The sequence below is a fragment of the Podarcis erhardii genome, assembly GCF_964252035.2.
Source record: "Podarcis erhardii genome assembly, chromosome: 3".
In the NCBI taxonomy this organism is placed as follows: domain Eukaryota; kingdom Metazoa; phylum Chordata; class Lepidosauria; order Squamata; family Lacertidae; genus Podarcis; species Podarcis erhardii.
In genome coordinates this window covers 25,816,520-25,835,959 of record NC_138507.1, presented here as the reverse complement: position 1 = coordinate 25,835,959, position 19,440 = coordinate 25,816,520, and the positions used below count along the sequence as shown (strand labels likewise).

The following is a 19,440-nucleotide window of genomic DNA, read 5'->3' as shown; positions in this document are numbered from 1 at the left end:
AATTCGTTCTGGAGGTCCGTTCTTAACCTGAAACTGTTCTTAACCGGAAGTACCACTTTAGCTAATGGGGCCTCCTGCTGCCGCCGCGCCGCCAGAGCACGATTTCTGTTCTCATCCTGAAGCAAAGTTCTTAACCCGAGGTAATATTTCTGGGCTAGTGGAGTCTGTAACCTGAAGCGTATGTAACCCGAGGTACCTTTAGATACATGTGGTTTTTCCCCCATTAAAGTGCTGGTGGTCTGAAGGAAATTCAGACAGCATCCTTGTTAAAAGTAAAACAAGTCTGAGTCAATGGTCAGTGCTCGGATGAGAAACCACCTGAGAACCCTATGTATTTTGCCCCAAGCTCCTTGGAAGGAAAGAAGACTAGAAATATACTTTACCAAAACAATAAAATGGCATTAAATCTGTGAGGCAGGCTGCGGCTCATTCGTGCAGCAGGAATGGGAATAACAAATACACATGTGTGGGTTGAAACAGGCCCAAACTTCACTTTGGTTTCTACAGCATGTAAGCAGAGTAGGCATGGCAGTAAGGTAAGGATTGGGTCTTCATTCCATTTGGGCACCACTGTCCGGCAACACAGTGGTTCTGGGAGATGGAAGGAGGGGCTATGACTTACCCAGCCAATTCTCATGACCCACCAGTATTCCCACCCATCCTCAATGCTAGTGGAAGGGCCAGTACTTGTAGCAGTCAGCCCTTGCTCCCTCAGTCACCCAGTGCAATCCCAGAAGCCCAGCTTACACCATGTTGGGCATTAACACTGGCCAGCTCCCATGGGTACTTTCCGACCAACTATGGACAATGAGCATTCCAGCATCAATGACTTTCTATGCCCCGTTTCAGTATTCTGAGATCACAACTAATTTTACCTTGTCGTTATTACATTTATATCCCACCTTTTGGAACCAGGAGCTCAAGATGGCATACATGGCTTCCCTTCACCTTCCCTATTTTATCCTTACAACAACCCTGTGATGTAGGTTAGGCTGAGAGGCAGTGACTGGCCCGAGGCCACCCACTGAGATTTCCCCCTTCATCATAAAATCTGTATGTCATTAGTACATGAGAAAGGTCAGGAACAGAAACATTTTCATTATAACCAATGAAGGCTGTGCAAGAAAGAGACTTTTATTCAGAATCCATCTGGTTTCAAAGAATGTGACAAGAGAATCAGTACCAATGAATCTCATTAATCTAATCATCACACTACAGGAAACAAGAATGCTAAATGGCAGCAGGGTGTAATTAACTTCAACCAGTATTTTTTTATTTTATTTTTTTGAGGGGGGAGTTTAATTAGGAAGCAAGCTGCCATGTTGTTGATGACTACATTTAAGGATCTGACATCCTATCCAAAAGTGGGGATATGTCCTGAGCACATTCACCTGGTGCTATACCAGCTACACTGGCTCCCAGTGGAGTACAGGATCAGGTTTAAGGTGCTGGTTTTAACCTTTAAAGCCCTATACGGCCTAGGACCCTCATACCTACGGGACCGCCTTTCCTAGTATGTCCCACGGAGGACCTTAAGGTCTTAAAATAAAAACTTCTTGGAGGTCCCGGGCCACAGAGAGGTTAGGCTGGCCTCAACCAGAGCCAGGGCTTTTTCGGCTATGGCCCCGATCTGGTGGAATGCTCTGTCACGAGAGACTAGGGCCCTGCGGGACTTGACATCTTTCCGCAGGGCCTGCAAGACAGAGCTGTTCCACCAGGCCTTTGGCCAAGGCACAGTTTGACCGCCTCCTTTGGCGATCCTTGTAGAACTCTGGCCCAGTGGTTGCCATTTGATTTTGAATTGATTTTAGAATACTGATTCAAGAATGCTGTGTTACTTTTATTGCTGTTAGCCACTCTGAGCCCGGCTTCGGCTGGGGAGGGCGGGATATAAATAAAATATTATTATTATTATTATCAAAAGAGCACACTCACAGCAGCTCCTACGGTGCCCTGGATACACTTGCATGCAAACATGCTTCTAGCATCTAGGCAACTGTTCCCAGGTCTATGCCCTATGGAGTGGTAGCAGCAACAGTGGGTCCACGCCTCCCTCCACACCCCGCCTCTCATCTGGTGGGGTGTGCACATGCAACCTGAGGCTTCTCCTACATGGAAGCCATCATTGCTCTTTCCTCTTCGAGCCCTTTCAGGATCTAGGAGACAGTGGGGCAGAGGGCGGCAGAGATTCAACAGACCTATCCCTCGCCTGAACAGCTTCTTCCTCCATCTCCAACATGTCCTCTGTGTGCCCCTTCTTTCTCAGACTGTTCTGACCCTTCCTCTTTCGCCCACCCTGGCTCCTTCCTCACAGGCGGAGCCAAACCACATAAATTGCTGTCCTTCTCTCCCGGATCAATTTCTTGCCCCCTTGCATCCACCACACATTCATCAGGGCCCTAACAGGGAACAAGTGACAATAATGTCAGACAGCAATCACTCCAGCAGCTTCAGAACATCCTCTCCGAAAGGTAAAAACCAGTATTATTATTTAAGAAATCCATATACTTTCCTCCACAAAGTTATCTGAACTTACACTTAGTTTAGCACTTCCAGAGTGCTACAAAGATTGATTTTTTATAAAATAATTTGCAACTACTCTTTGTGAGCTAGCTCTTCGGAGCAAGACGCAGTCTAAAATGGCATTCACAACACCCGCCCCCCTTACATCGGCTTCAGACACATGTAAATAAAATCAAGATTGCTTTTCTGCCATTTTATACCTCATATCTAAAGAAAGAAACACCAGCTGGTACAAAAATGAATGCAACCTCAGGCGACAACTTAAGAAAGAATGAAAGAATTGGCTACTTGCCATAACTAGTTACTGCCACAGCGGGAACTTGATTCAAACTGTCAACAAGTACATTCGCTCTCCTCTACTCCCAAGGGATGCATACTTTATAAAGATCTGATAGCATAATCAAACTGTTTTAGAATTCAAAACCAACTCCGTATGAACTGCTTCCCATCTATGATAGCATTTTCACCGCATTTGCTTGTGCTGGTGTAAAATAGCTTGTTCTGCTAATCTACCTAATAAATAAGTTAGAGGGAAAGCAAATTTGTAAAGAGAATTCCAAAGAACATTCCAAAGTACAGCACATTAATATGAGTGTCCATGAATTTCATCTTTACTAGCAATAACTCTGTAACATTATTGGGCAAAAAAAGGGGGATATAAACCACTCACACACTTGGCTGACAAGGTCAAGCTGTAGAGCACAAAACAATAGAAAGCATTTTGTTTTAGCTTATTTAACAGCTCTTAGACCTATCACAACGATCTTCATAAATAAATGTGCAAATGAAAACTGCAGGCCTCCCTGTCACCTGTTCCTTTTTGTGCTTAAAGTAATATTAGCCATAATATTACATCATGAGTGATCCGTTTTTAATTCTGCTTAATTCCTACTCCTGTGGTCGATTCATTGGATGAAAAGTATCAGCAAGCATTCTGGAGTCCCAGGAAAGGGACCTCCATTCAAAATTTCATACCTGAAGAAGAAGAAGAAGAGTTTGTATTTGATATCCAGCTTTATCACTACCCGAAGGAGTCTCAAAGCGGCTAACGTTCTCCTTTCCCTTCCTCCCCCACAACAAACACTCTGTGAGGTAAGTGAGGCTGAGAGACTTCAAAGAAGTGTGACTGGCCCAAGGTCAACCAGCAGCTGCATGTGGAGGAGCAGAGAGGCGAACCCGGTTCCCCAGATTACGAGTCTATCGCTCTTAACCACTACACCACACTAAGGGAATGCCCCCATAGTGATATAGAGTGCAAGCTTTGCAGACAGATGGTCCCAGGTTTAATCACTGGAATTTCCAAGTGAGCTTGGAAAAGCCTCCTTTGAAAAGTCCTCAGTCAGCATAAGCAATACTGGGATGTTGTTGTTGTTTAGTCGTTTAGTCGTGTCCAACTCTTCGTGACCCCATGGACCAGAGCATGCCAGGCACTCCTGTCTTCCACTGCCTCCCGCAGTTTGGTCAAACTCATACTGGTAGCGTCGAGAACACTATCCAACCATCTCGTCCTCTGTCGTCCCCTTCTCCTTGTGCCCTCAATCTTTCCCAAAATCAGGGTCTTTTCCAGGGAGTCTTCTCTTCTCATGAGGTGGCCAAAGTATTGGAGCCTCAGCTTCACGATCTGTCCTTCCAGTGAGCACTCAGGGCTGGTTTCCTTAAGAATGGATAGGTTTGATCTTCTTGCAGTCCATGGGACTCTCAAGAGTCTCCTCCAGCACCATAATTCAAAAAATACTAGGATAGATAGCTCAATAGTCTGAATCAATATAAGACAGCTTCCTATATTCCTATGTTACGGGGATTAAAATGGCAATTTTAGTAAGATCTGTTATTTTGTTAGCATATAATACAGCATACGAGGTATTTCCTACATTGCTCATAAGAATGAATATTTCCGGACTAACATACTATTCATATCCTCCACATTTTCAAATGAGCGTGCAGAATGGCCAGTGCTGATGCACTTGCATCAACACTGTGGTTAGGCACAGTGTTGATGCACATTTGTCTCAGCATTCAGCAGCAGAACATGAGTGGGTGGAGAAACAATGGAGCCCTCCCAGCTGTATTTGCCAGGGAACAAAAGGGACAAAGAGGTGAAGCTCTGGGTTGCTGATGTCCCAGAGGAGCACAAACATCTGCAGGGTACAGAAATCGCTCCCCTGACCTCACCAAATACCTCATCTGTGGCAGTGGGTGGCTGCATCACCATATCTCAGCTGGGACCACTGCCACTCCTCCACCAGCCTCATGTGTCCCTGTGTCATTCTATGCTGAGGGCAGAAGGAAGCTTAAGGTCTAGGGGAGTCAGGGAAACCACAACTCCTCATCAAAGCAATCTCCCTGTACGGGGTTTTTCCTTCTTGCCAAAGCCATGCATAATGCAACAAAAACTAGTGAGCCAGACCACTGAAGTGAGCAAGCAAAATCACTTTAAAAGTATTTTTAAAAATACCATCCCATAAAGGGCTGTGACTGGTACTGTCCTTCCAGGAAAATCCCTAAATTTTGCTTGAGTTGCAATGATGTCACAGAGAAACTCTCTTCAGGTATTACCAAGCAGGGTTGTCTAAAAAAAGGTAAAGATAAAGGGACCTCTGACCATTAGGTCCAGTCGTGACCAACTCTGGGGTTGCGGAGCTCATCTCGCTTTATCTAGGGTTGCCATATTTCAAAAAGTAAAAAACAGGACACCCCAAAGTTGTTGAGCTTTTTTTCCTTTTCTTTCACAAAACCACAGTTTTCCGATTAACTTGCCTAAGATCCAGGACAAAGCGCCACATGATGGACATATGGCAGCCCTAAGGTTATCAGGTGAAGCAGGAAGCAGGAGTGAATGTGCTTCCCAACTCATGGAGGCTAATTGCATAAAGCTCCCTCTATGTGTGGAAGCTCCCTGCATTTTATAATGCTGGAACATCAGGATTCTAAAACATGCCATCACCATCATCATCATACCCAGTCTATTTGGCTGGGTTGTCCCAGCCACTCTGGGCGGCTTCCAACACATATAAAAACATAATAGAATGTCAACCATAAAAAACTTCCCAATACAGGGCTGCCTCCAGGTGTCTTCTAAAAGTTGTGTAGTTCTTTATCTCCTTGACATCGAATGGGTGGGTGTTCCACAGGGAGGGCACCACTACTGAGAAGGCCCTGTGCTTGGTTCCCTGTAACCGCCAGAAGACCCTCGGAGAAGGACCTCAGTGTTCGGGCTGAACAATGGGGATATATGGGGCTTCAGGTATACAGGGCTGAGGCCGTGTTAAAGTTAAAAAGCAACGAAGACAAGAGGGTTGGGTGGAGCCAACATGTTCATCCCTGCAGCTCCTCCCCACCCCACATAACAACACACCTTGATAATGCCTTAAGAGGGTTGAAGTTAACAAGTGTTTTGATTCCTTAGCAAAAAGGGTCACATGGCAACATATTTTGAAAAAATATTTTAAAAATAAAATATAGTGGGGAAAACATCTGTGTTGGCAATTCTAAAGGAAGAAAAAACCGATCTCAGTAACTGCAGTGTACACCTGATTATAAAGAGTGTGGTGGTACTGCATAATGTAAAATTCAAAATAAAATAAAAATGACTGACAGGACATTTTTTAAGCTAAGGAAATTAAATCACTTTCCACAAGTGCAAGGTCATTTAAACCCACTACAGGTGCTGTTAATGAATCTCTTAGAAAGTAAACCTGTCAGGCCGTATCTGATAAAGTAAATACCTTCTGTTGGATGACTGGCAAAATAAAACACCCCATGATATTATTAAGAAATGACAATTTAGGCAAGCAATTTTATTCCATTTTAGACATTGGACTTAATTAAACTGGTGAAGTCATGAAGTCAGTCATGACCCAGCCTAAGTATAATATAATCTTATCTGAAAAGCATGAAATGGTTCTGACTATATCCATTACCTCACTTCTTGACATCTATTATAGCCGTTCAATAACCTAATTACTAAAAATTAGATTGCAGAAGACAAAGTACAGTGAAAACTAGCGCTACGTGAATGAACAGAATTTCAAGGAATTATTATTTGGCTGTCCCGTTTACTCGCATCAAGAGGATGGAGATGCTATACAGATAACTAATAATTATTAAAATTCTTGAACCACTTCTTTCAATTAAACTTCTCCTCAATGTTAGTAGTGGAGCACTACAGTGTTATAAAACAGACCCAACATACTCCTAATGGGATGCAAGTCAGTGGGAGCAATACTACCCAAAGACAGGAATGTAGGACATATTTTTGCCTTCAATGCAGAAATAGCCTCAACTATAACATTTTGCTTTTTTAAAAAAACAAAACTATTTTTCTGGAATATTTATTTCCTGCCCGCTAAGGGTCCCTGACACACAGATGGTGGGGAGAAAGGAGATGAACAGTTTCACCCCCACCACAATCCAGTTTGGCCACAGCAACTGGGAGAAAGAACTTCCCAAGTGCCCTCAAGATGAAGTGAAACTGGAAAACAAGTGAGAACCAGTATTTCCAGGTCTCACAAGATTTCAGAGCAAAATCCGAGTGGGTGGGCTGGGATATAAGGCCCCAACCCCAAGCAGATTGGCCTAATTCCAGGCAGTATGACCCATCCACCCTCTTATAAGGCTTACACCAGTGTAGCATTGGAGATGATCTCTAAAAGAATGAGGACCTTCACACAATGTTCTAGGAGGATGAATATCGGAAGTCCTTTGGGTTTTTGTGGGCCATGTATAGCACTGCATGAGATCTAGTGTGCCAGGAAAAATGTGGACATCAAAACTGATTTATCATGGAGGTTCCACAAGTCATCACAAGAGGAACTTTCTATGAGTAGAATACTAATATTATCAGTTATAGGACCCTAAAATGGCAATGGGTTGAATAAGGTCAGTGCACTCAGAATAGCCACTATGAGAAGTAAACAACCTCCATAGATCACAGCAGCTGGCATGCAGGCCCAGGACCTAGCACTGTGCATGCCCAAACCACTATATGAAAGATAGGGATTACATCATATAATGAGAGTGTGGTGCAGTGTGGAATATTAGCTTTGGACAATGCTCTGCTTTGAAGATGTGTGGTCCCCCTGCCCCCAAGAAACTATGGTGCTTATCACCATGCACCTTAGCAAACTGTCTGAGAGCTTCTATGAGTGACAGCTTCTATGGATGACAGTCCAAACTGGAGAGAAATATTGCCCTACAGTTGACAATGCGGAGAAGGTTCATGCCCAGCTACAATCTTGACAATCCTTTAAAAGCCCCAATGAACAGTCCATGAAACAGGTCATTTGGGTTTACCACCTCCTTAGGACCATATCACTTAGAATAACATCCAACACATTGAATTGATAAATTATTCCATTAGTCACCAAACTAGTGAGATTTAGGCTTGGTCTGATTAAGAGTTATTCATCTATACTAGAATTATAGTGTTAGAACTTAGCCTTTCTAACTAATCTATATAATGAATGATCCCCAAATAGGTAATTAAAATAGGCATTTTAAATGAATTCTGATTTTATACGGTAATTTTAACTGGGTTTTTAAAAACTGTGTTTCTTGTATAGTGCTTAGAGATTATTGTAATTAAAGTGGCATATAAATTGTCAAAATAATAAATAGTTTTACAGTTACCATACTCTCATTTTGTTTATCACAGATCACATGTCTTTAGCTACTGAGTAATCTTCCTAGACCTAGTATTTCAGTCTGAAATTCTGAATTCTTTTTTCAAACACATGGCTCAAACTCTGAGCAGTCATGATAGTCTCATTGTCACAAACGCTGCTGCATGGGCACATGGAAGCATAGCCTGAATTAATGAGAGCTTAAAATGTGAAAGCACCGACATCAAAGAGGGTTGCAGCACCTGAAAGACTAGCAAAAGTATTTGTATCAAGAGCTTTCATGGGCCAGTGCTCGGTTCATCAAATGCATGAAGTGGTTGTTGTCATGGAACTAATCAACTGAGAAAGATTTGGATGTGTCCTTTTCAACAAGCCTTGCATATTCTGACTTGGAACTACTTGTTTCGGCTTAACCACAGAGCTTTATCTGCTGCCACCAGACTCGTAAGAACTACAACTTTTCCAAAGCTAGAGCTCTTCTTTAGAAACGTATCTTAGGAAGGAATATTCCTATGGTCTAGCGATGTTGCTAAAGGACTCAGCTATGAAGTTCCCAAACCAAGTTCACCTCTGCAATGAATTTCAAAGGTGGTCTTAAGCAAGTCACTTTCTACCCAAGCCTCAATCCCCACCCACCCACCCACCCCAAAATGGAAATGTGGGGAATAATTATACCTGACCCAGGATTGCAACTAGTTTTGCGTGTGAGGTACTTTGAACACTTTGAGCAAATGTTAAATATTACATTTCAGTATAGACCTTGGACATAACCCAGACACACCCTGTATGTGCTACCCTGGCGAGACAATGTGCAGGCAGGTAGGGTCTCAGCCGGCATACCAGATGAAGGTGGTAGACAGACAGCCCAGACACAGCATTGACCTGCACCTCCATGGACAGCTGTGAGTCCAGAATGACCCCCAGGCTGCACACCTGGTCCTTTAGGGGCATAGTTACCCCGTTCAGGACGAGGGATTCCCCCACACCTGCCTGCCCCCTACTTCTGTCTTGTCAGGATTCAACCTCATTCCACTGACCCCCCCCCAACTGCCTCCAGACACCCACACAGGACATTTAGAACACTCTAAAGGAATGTCGTCAAGACTGGTGGAAGGTGACGACTGAACATTTGTCAAGCACACACTTCTTGAAGGCCCCAAACAAGTGATATCCTGTCAAAAGAAAAGTGGGTTATTAATTGCAGTCACACTCTCAACTCTGCTATACCGCAGTTCCAATAAAATAAAATAAAATGGTGCTCTTTGGCTCAAACAGGGATTTTCCATCATAGTAACCTACGTGTGCAGACTTAGAGATGGCACAGAGAAATGGAGGGAGAGATCAAGATTACTTTCTTCATGAGCTTGATAGATTTCTGCTTCATCCAGCTACATCTGGTGCTTGCGATAGAACCACCGCTATGGAAAATGTCACTGTTAGTCTATCGCAACAACAACAAAACACCAAAACGGCAGCAAATGAAACAAAAGCCAAGTGTCTTATGGCACCTTAAAGAGAAACCAACATACTGTTCCTTATGCTTTCTTAGGTCAAAGGCCACACATTGAACATCAGATGAAATGGGATCTGGCCCACGTACCTTTATGACACAGTAAGTCTGTTAGCCTTTAAGGTGCCCCAGACATCTATTTGTGTGCGTGTTTTACTGCAACAAACTAAAAGACTACACCTGTAAAATAAAATTATTAGCATGTGATCCACAACAATTTCATCTTCACTATCCGTTTTCCTAGCCACTCTGAACATCTGCAGCATGTTTCTGAAAATTCATTTTAACTGTTTCGTGAGCGGCCTTCAGTTCCCAGAAATCAAAAGGGGCCAAATCTAAGCCCACAAGGAATCAAAAGACAGTGTTTTATTCATAATGCACAATATATAGTCAGAAATCTTATTTGAGTTTTAAAATTGAGTTTGAAATTGAGTTTTAATTTCTCCATGTTTAAATTAATTTGTTATTGCTTTTAATTTTTATACACTCTTTTTTTTAATGCTCTGTATGTTTTTGGCTTTGTGAGCAGCCCAAAGAACTCCTGTGGGTGGCTAGGCACATGCAGAAAACAAACAAATTAAGCCCCTTAAAAATCCTCCTGCTTATATTTTTATATTTATATTTTCTCATTTATGGTAACAAAAATATTTACAATGTTGATCCTTTAAAAAAAAAAAAAGCTAGTGTAAGTGTTGTCTGCGAGGAAAATATTGCTTTTGCTCAAATTACCAGTGGTGAACTCAGAATTCTTTGGCCAGGCATGGTAGTGAAATATTGGCATGGTTTGGTGAAAATACCTATTTGTTGTGGTCTCCCAAGTACCAGGAAAGCTGAGTTTTACAATAAGATGTCTAGGTAGAGCCAGCCCAATGAAAATGGGGATTCAACCATTGTTTCAACAGTTAGAATTGTCAGTAGGGTTGGAATAACACTTGTGGTTTAATGGTGAATTTTGGACACAACAGAGAGGTAAAAGATTTGGACTACTATAAAAAAAATGCAGGAGGAAATCATTAACAATAGGACCCACAAAGGGGAGATTCTTTGGAATCTTGTTTCTGTGTTGTATGTTGGATATGTGACTGTAAAGTTTTAATCTGAAAAACCAAATAAATAAATTTGTTTTGAAAATGGAGATTCAAATTACTTCCCCTTTTCTCTGCCTGAAATATAATAGGCAAGCTGGACTGTAAGTGTACTTCAGGTGCCCATTTCAAAGGCTAGGTGCATTAAAAGAAAAAAGAAAAAGTGAAATGCAACATATAGCTGCTGCTTGCTTTTCTATTCAATTCAACATGACCTTCAAGAGGCATAGGCAGTGGTGAACAATTATTCTTATGGGAGAGCAATTCTAAGAAGGTCACAGAGGGTTGTGAGTCTAGCCCACTGCACCAGAAGTGGTCTGCAAGCTTTGCCCATTTACTGTTTCCTCCACACAGCTCTCTCACCTCCAAACAGGCCCCTTGGAGAGCAAATGTTATCCCTTGAGAGGGCTGATCCTCAAGACAGTTTACTGAAGCAATGCTGCTTGTTTCAGGTCTTCCAATGACTGAAAGTACACTTACATTTATTAATGTCTCTAGGATTTATAAAATGCTTGTCTGCAATTCAGTCACTTGATTTTAGGAAGCATTTTGGAGGCTTAACCGCACCTCTGCAAAATTAACATGGCGTTCAGTGATGTGAAAGCAAAGAATATAAGAAAACTAAGGTAGTTGGAGACGCCATAAGTGCCATAAGTAAAGAAAACTGTTTTTGTTTGTTTTGTTTTCTTGTGGGGAGGGGATCATGCTAGCCTCTGTAATCCCTAACTTCACAGTACTACTGCATGCTCAGTAGTACAGTAAGCACCTCAGATTAAGTACTTAATTCATTCCGGAGGTCCGTTCTTAACCTGAAACTGTTCTTCACGTGATGCGCCACTTTAGCTAATGGGGCCTCCTGCTGCTGCCACGCCGCCGGAGCACGATTTCTGTTCTCATCCTGAAGCAAAGTTCTTAACCCGAAGTACTATTTCTGGGTTAGCGGAGTCTGTAATTTGAAGCATATGTAACCTGAAGTGTATATAACCCGAGGTACCACTGTAGTGTAAAAGTGATTCCAGTTTCATTCCTAGTCAAAAAGTCCATTTCCTCAACCAGAATTTTGTTAATGCTGTGTAATTTTAAAGGAAAAATAATTTCAGCTGAAATGAGAATACTTGCTTCCCTGAAATGCTTTCTGCAACATTTGTTTCCCCCCACAAAGCTTCATTAAACCTTGGATAATGAGTTTTGTGTCTTGCTTCCATATAATATAGTGCGATGCAGACTGCTCATATGCAATTTTTGCTCTCTTGTGCTCCCAGAAGGTACCCTGCTATTCAGGACCACTGTCTAACCATATTGATGTATCAGATGCTGCAATAATTAATCATTTTTACAGTGATCAGCCAGGCAAACAGTGGTATAAAATTAGCAGAACAGTAATAATGGCACAAGCCATTCGTTGTCACATATTGCAAAATATCAACAAGTTACAAATGAATACCAAGGTTTGCCAGCCAGAGCTAATCCTGAATGTCTACTGACCTACAGCTACCACCCACTGAATAAGACACTAAAAGCACAAATAGCAACTCTATGTAATTTTCATTACATGGCTGATTTATTTTAATATAATGTAACTTTTGTAAGACATCAGATCTTGCAATGGATTGTAAACTGAACAATGGCAACGTGCTTTTTTCATATGGGGGCTACCAGACATGGGAGTGTTTCCAGTGTTCCACATACATATTTCTGTCACGCCTAAAAATTGGCCGCTGTTTCTTTAATGCTAAGAGAACTAAGTCAGCATGAGTCAGCGGCCTACAATGACTCATGCAACCTTTCACCAAATTGTACCTGTATATATAGAGTGGTCAATGTTAGTGTTGAGTGTAGGTTGGTTGGATGGTAGAAAGCTGGTTGTGTTTGGTGTGTGTAAAAGCTGTTGGTCGTGGCTGGAAAAGAAGACTTTTTAAGAATAAAAGCAGCAATACTCTGCAAGAATACTCTTTCTCAAAGACTCTTTTGTGCCAACTAAGGTCTGAGGACTAAGCAAAGGAGTAAAAAGGAGGTCAGAACCATTTCTTTTACAAACACAATTTCCACTGGTACAACAGGACTCTGTTTCCTCTCCTCTCCCTGCCCACCCCCAAAATTGGTTATGCAAAGTTCCCCAAGCCCCTGGAGCTGATTTTGAGGGTGTGTGGGCAGCTGGAGGAGACAGGAGAGGGAGAGGAAGCTCTGTTGTGCGCATGGAAGTCGCATTGCGCTGGTGGAGATGGGCCATTGGATTGATCCAGCAGGTTCATCTAGTACAGGATTGTGCTCTCAGAGTGGCCAACTTTGGATGCAGGCATAGGTGTTCATTCTGGAAGAGCTACACTTTCCTTACTCACTTTTAAAGAAGCGCCTACAAGGTCCCATCAGCAAATCAATACTCTCCTGGGTTTTTCCTTGTGGTTCTCACATGTTCTGCCTCTGTGTGTTCTTGCAAAAGTAGAAACAGCTCACTGCTTAAGCAATTCTGCTTAAGCAATTCTGCAGAACTGGCTCCAAGGTTTTTGGTTTTTTTTCAGATGCCCACAACAAGCTGCCTTCAGTGGGCTCTTCTCCCTTGTCTGTGGGTTCCCTATCCACTGGCAATGCCTATTCATTGACAGAAGCAGCAGCCACCCACCACATTCATAAGCCAAAGCACCAGTGATTCTATGTGAACAAGGTCATCATTCTGTCATGTGCCCCTACGATGGGCAGCTGAAGCTTGTCTGGCAAGTGTTACTTCTAATGGAAATGCTACTTGGACACCTGTCTCCCTGCCCATAATGGCAAGGAGGCCCAGCAGTGGTGCTAAGCAGAGTTCAAGGCCTGCATGTTTGAACTTGCCGACGCCACCATTTTAATTCTGGCACCAAAGCGTGTTCTCCTTCATGGAGAGCACGGGTTGAGGTGGAGTTAACCAGACACCCCCTGTTGCTGGGCAAGTTGGTTTGGTTGGCCCAAAGTATGATTGTACTCTCCTCAGGTTGCTGAGGAGAGTTTGGTGTTGCCAATTTTGAGTGACAGCCTGGGTCCCTGCGCACAGCGTTGAGCTTCCTCACCTGCCCACCCTCCCTAATTTTAGGGTGTTTGTTGTGTTTGACCTTGCTATGCCTGTCATGGGGTCATCTGCTTTGGGGGCAGGGGCCTGGTAGGAATTTTGTCCATTTGGCTGATTGGCTGGTGCCATTTGGTTTTTGCCTTGTTGTTGTTGTTTAGTTGTTTAGTCATGTCCGACTCTTCGTGACCCCATGGACCAGAGCACGCCAGGCACTCCTGTCTTCCACTGCCTCCCACAGTTTCGTCAAACTCATGCTGGTAGCTTCGAGAACACTATCCAACCATCTCGTCCTCTGTCGTCCCCTTCTCCTTTGCCCTCCATCTTTCCCAACATCAGGGTCTTTTCCAGGGAGTCTTCTCTTCTCATGAGGTGGCCAAAGTATTGGAGTCTCAGCTTCAGGATCTGTCCCACACTCAGGTGAGCACTCAGGGCTGATTTCCTTACTCCATGGACAAAGACAACAGGCCTGTAATCCTACACACCTAAAATAAAGTCCATTTGAGTTCAATGCAATTTACATTTACTTCTCAACAAAGGCTGCAATCCTTTAGAAACACTTATTTAGAAGTAAATCCTTGTGATTCTAATGGGCTTAGTATTGAATAAACATGGTTAGGCTCATGCTATAAATTGGCAATTCATATGTGAAACTAAAAGAATACTTTGTTGGTTCATCTCTCTTGATTGTTTCACCAGATGAGCAAAGACACAAGTGTTCAAAATGTCCTCTTGCAAACCAGCTTTTAGCTATCTAAGCCCTGAATACATACATAAAATCTTAAGATGCAATCGCCTAAACTCAAAGCCTGACAACTATTCCATTGTGATATAATGCTTTAAATTGGATCCATATGCTTGCAAATACCTTTCTGCAATCAATCGAATATGCCATATGTTAACAAATGCATATAACTTGATGCATGCTCTGCCTCCCTGAGTTACAAGCACGCAACTCTAAATTTCAGTTGATGGTAATATAAATTCAAAATTTCCATTAACACATTTCACCATACCAGTACTGGCCAAAAGCAACACCAAATAGGAACACAAGAATAACCACAGTAAATTTATTGTTTTTCTTTTCATACTTTAAATATAATAGAGCCTTAAATTTACACCAGCTAAAAATTGTATGTTCTCCATTTGTGTTTCAATATCATTGTATTTAAAGTTTATGAGGGTGTGCCTATATTGTCAGAGATAACAAGGCAATACACAGTAGAAAGGGATAGAGGAATGGTATGCAAAAATGTGTTACCTACACATTAAAAAATAATTGTGGCAACAGTAAAATATTTTCTACAAAAATAATATTTTATGGAATTTGAGGGTTGCTTTTAAAAATTCACCTCTTTTAACTTGGTATGTTGTCAGAGATGCAAATTATGCATCCTAGGAGGCTATATACAACACACCAAGCCCCTTCTCAAAACACCTTGCAGACTGCAGTGCCTATTTAGAATGTTTTATATGTCCTCAGGGATGGGAAAAATCTTTTTCCCCAGCTAGTTATTCTTTCATATGCTTTTATCCAAAAATCCATACCACGTTAATCTGCAAAAAAATTATATTTTAAATGTCTTTATTTCAAAATATGTATCTAATATGTTTAATATGTTTGATATGTATTTAAGATGTACGTTTTCTCTCAAAATACAAACTTCAATGCCTATTTTGAAACATTTAACTTGCTGGGAACTGTATCACAACCTTTGGAAAAGTGCAGGATCTGGTGGAAAGCTATGTTTGTTCTGCACATTAGCCTCGAATCAGAGTAGACCCACTGAAGCTAATAACTAAGGGCACATTAGCCTCGAATCAGAGTAGACCCACTGAAGCTAATAACTAAGGGCTCATCACCACTTCCACTTGTTCCACACCTAGAAAGCTATTATGTATGAAAAAGTTTGTTGAGCTAATTGCAAAGCTCTAAACAGGTGATCTTCTTTTATTCCACCCATTTGGTCACAAAAACATACCATACTCTATATAGAAAATAAAAATAAAGCATGTATACATTAATATGAAATTGCCATAAAGCATATTACCTGTCTAAATAAAAGGCTCGGGGGATTCTAGTCAGCACTACTCCGATATAACACAAAACAACTGGGTTTTTCTATTGATTTTCCTGCCCAGAAACTTTTCTCCCTAAATGTTACAAATGCATTTTTTGTCCCCACTACAATCCAAGCTTCACAAGAGATGATAAATGAGATAATATTGATTAGATTGTGCTAAAGAGCCCCTGCATTTCAAGGTTATATCCTTTGGAGAGTTAGTAAATCTCATTATAGAAATCTGCCTGCTGACATATATGAATAAAGAGAGGGGCAAAAGAATTCCACCATGAAAGCCATGCTATTCTTGAGATGGAAAGCTCAGCACAATACAGAAGCAAATATTGAAACCATGGAGGCTGCAATGTCAGTCTATTTTGGTTTTTTTATTTGGGGTTTGATTTTTAGTCAATGTTATGACTCCCATTACAATGTTATCCTCCCATTACATAAGTTGCAGTTCTCACTCAGGGCCACCAGTATGTAAATGAAGGATTGAAAACTGTCGCTCCTGATTGGTTAGCTAGTTGTGAGTTGTTACTATTTCAAGTTACTTAGTATTATATAAAGCAGCCAGCTAGGCTGCAGTCAGTCTGATTCCAGGAGCAGTTCTAAATGCTGCAATAAAGAGCTGTGAATCCAACAGAGTTGTATCCTTCTTCCATCTCTTCCACTATTCAACAGTCAATACCTTTATTTACTTTTTGTGGAAAGATACTGCAGCAAAACATTTTTATTTATATGTTGGATTACTTGCAGTTTTGTTTTGTTTTGGACAACTAAATAGTCCTCAGTTCTCTTTTTAATTATTATTTTGTACTGTTTTTAAATGGGTTTTTTATGTTTTATTGTATACTTATTGCTGTACCCTCCCATTACATCTAATGTGATAGTGGTGCACATGTCTTTCCAAAATACACTGGCAAAATATTGCCCCTTATCGGACTCCTTCTTTGTTGTTGTTGTGTTGTTGTTGTTGTTGTTGTTGTTGTTGTTGTTTAGTTGTTTGGTCATTTGGTCATGTCCGACTCTTCATGACCCCATGGACCAGAGCACACCAGGCACTCCTCTCTTCCGTTGCCTCTCACAGTTTGGTCAAACTCATGTTAGTAGCTTCGAGAACACTGTCCAACCGTCTCATCCTCTGTCGTCCCCTTCTCCTTGTGCCCTCAATCTTTCCCAGCATCAGGGTCTTTTCCGGGGAGTTCCTGGAACTCTTCCTCTCTTGCTGTGGCTGACTGCAAACTTTATAAGCTGTCGCATTCAAAGAGGATGTGGCAGTAATATAAGCTTCCCACTGCAGGGTGATCTCCTGAAACAAACCTCCGCATTAATCAAATAAATAAAACCAAAACAAATCACCTGGAATTTTAACCCAGATGATTTTATTGTGCAGAAAGGTCTCCTGGCTATTAGAAATGAAATAATTTAATGTTCCTTTGGAGGTTTTATTTATTTATTTAGAAATTAATTGTTTTACAAGACTAATGAAAACAAGATTGTAGAAAAAGAGATTACTTTCATAAGGCATTACTTTGAGCGAAAGAAGGAGACACTCTATGTCACAAGCTCAGTCACCCCCAAATTTAAAAAAAAAACACCACCAACAAAAACAGCGCATTGTGGAGGAGACTTCTTACAGAGTGGTATAGCAATGGAAGCAAAGAACTGCATTTTCCTCTGTCAAAGCTTTCGCACAAAAAAACCCCAAAACCAAATCTGTGTTACCCTAGCTGTTTTACTCACAATGCGACTTCAACCCTGAGTTTCACCAGGACTGTTATCTTTTTAGATGACAGCCTAAGTCTGTCTTGTTTTACAGTGCAATCCAGTGAACTGAATTCAGTGGAACTCACTCCCAGAAAAGTATGTTCAGTCTCGCAGCCTTAAGGTAATCTTTTTATCTGCTTTTTATATGTGTGGCTGCTTTATTTATGCAACCCTGAGCTTAACAGGCAGAGGGCTTTCTCAGTAGTGCCGCCCCCCCCCCCCCGTGGAGCGCCCTCCCATCAGATGTCAAAGAAATAAACAACTATCTGACTTTTAGAAGACATCTGAAGGCAGCCCTGTTTAGGGAAGCTTTTAACATTTGATGAATCATTGTATTTTAATATTCTGCTGGAAGCCGCCCAGAGTAGCTGGGGAAACCCAGCCAGATGAACGGGGTATAAATAATAAATTATCATCATCATCCTCAATATTTTAATACTTTATCATTGTACTATTTTATTTGCCCCCCAGGTGATTGTACAATATGGTGATGCACTGTTTGTCATTAAGACTTGCATGCAACTATGAAACAACACCAAAATATGAAAATAATAATTGGCAAAATTAGCATCATTTGTTTTTGTTTTTTTAAAGTTCACATTGTCCTTTTGGCTAGCTGAACTACTTCCTCACAGAAATCGTTTAGGAATCAGTTAGCTGCAATTGACTTAAAATAGTTATTTCCTACTATGAAATAAAATATTAGTCCCAGTTGTGGCATTTGACACTTGCTGGCACTCATTACTAGCCCACTGTTTGCTCTAAGCCAAATTGAGCGATACTGTACTGGTAAAATACAGACCTGGAGCAAAGAAGCAGAAGACTGGGGTCAGATTCCACAAACCCCCATAAATTAGGAATAGCTTTCTGATGTGCTGAGAGTTTAGGGGTGCAAAGGTAATTCAGTGAGGTCAACAATGGGCCCAGTACTCTGTCGTTTGCCACATTTCAAAAACTTACCTATCATAAATGCCTACAAGGGATGAGATTTCCTGGCAGTTTGTACTAGAAGTACAAAACAGCAAGATTCTGTAATGCTTGTTGTGGGATTATCAGGATTAAAAAGAGAGAAAAAAATGAAGCTAATTTCACTAGCTTCCTAAAGAGCCCAGAAAGAAGTCTTTCATTGGAAGCTAACTGAATTTAGTATCATAGAGTTGAAAGGGACCCCAAGGGCCACCTAGAAACCAGACAACTCTACCGAAAGTTTTTTTGCTAGCATATCGGACCCTCTGAAGGTTAAATCATTTCTTCTTTACAAACAAGCAAAACCAGGGGCTCTGTTCAGAATTGTCTTTCAAACCATAAAAAACCAAAAATTAATACTACCACCTGACAATCAGTCAGATAATAAAGCCAAGGGAGACAGATGCATAGCACAAGTTACTTCAAGCAGAAACGGAAAGCTTATTGAAAAGTATTTTTGATTATGGTATAATTTCCAGAATTTAATGGGGCAAAGAGATGCACCATTCTGCAGAAATAATGAACAGCTATAATGAATTAGTAACAAACGTGTTTTTTCGTGCAGCGGCGGCGGCGGCTAGTTTCTTCAGTCTTCCTGGACGAGTCACACATGGGCCAGATTCTGCCACCCACCCTCCACCTTCAAAATATCTTAGCTGGAGAGACGGTGCAGCCGTCTCAAGTTGAATAACCACACATTCTACTTCTCATATTGCTGAAAACATCCCTCCCCTATGGGGGAATGGGACGTCAACCTAGAGTCCTCTCTATTACCGAAGACTAAAACAACCAAAAACATGTGGTGATGGGTTGGACAGATGTGTGCCTGGACAGGATGGATGGATAAGATTTATTTCTATATTTT

The 19,440-nt window shown here is 41.5% G+C and overlaps 2 protein-coding genes across 5 annotated transcripts in view; one reads left to right on the top strand and one right to left on the bottom strand.

The window, feature by feature from the left end:
- The window catches only part of SH3YL1 (SH3 and SYLF domain containing 1), a 474,176-nt gene that overhangs the window by 31,274 nt on the left and 423,462 nt on the right, over nucleotides 1-19,440 (top strand). The gene's annotated exons all lie outside the window — the stretch shown is intronic.
- Nucleotides 1-19,440, bottom strand: part of SNTG2 (syntrophin gamma 2) — a 217,800-nt gene that overhangs the window by 189,492 nt on the left and 8,868 nt on the right. The window lies entirely within an intron of this gene.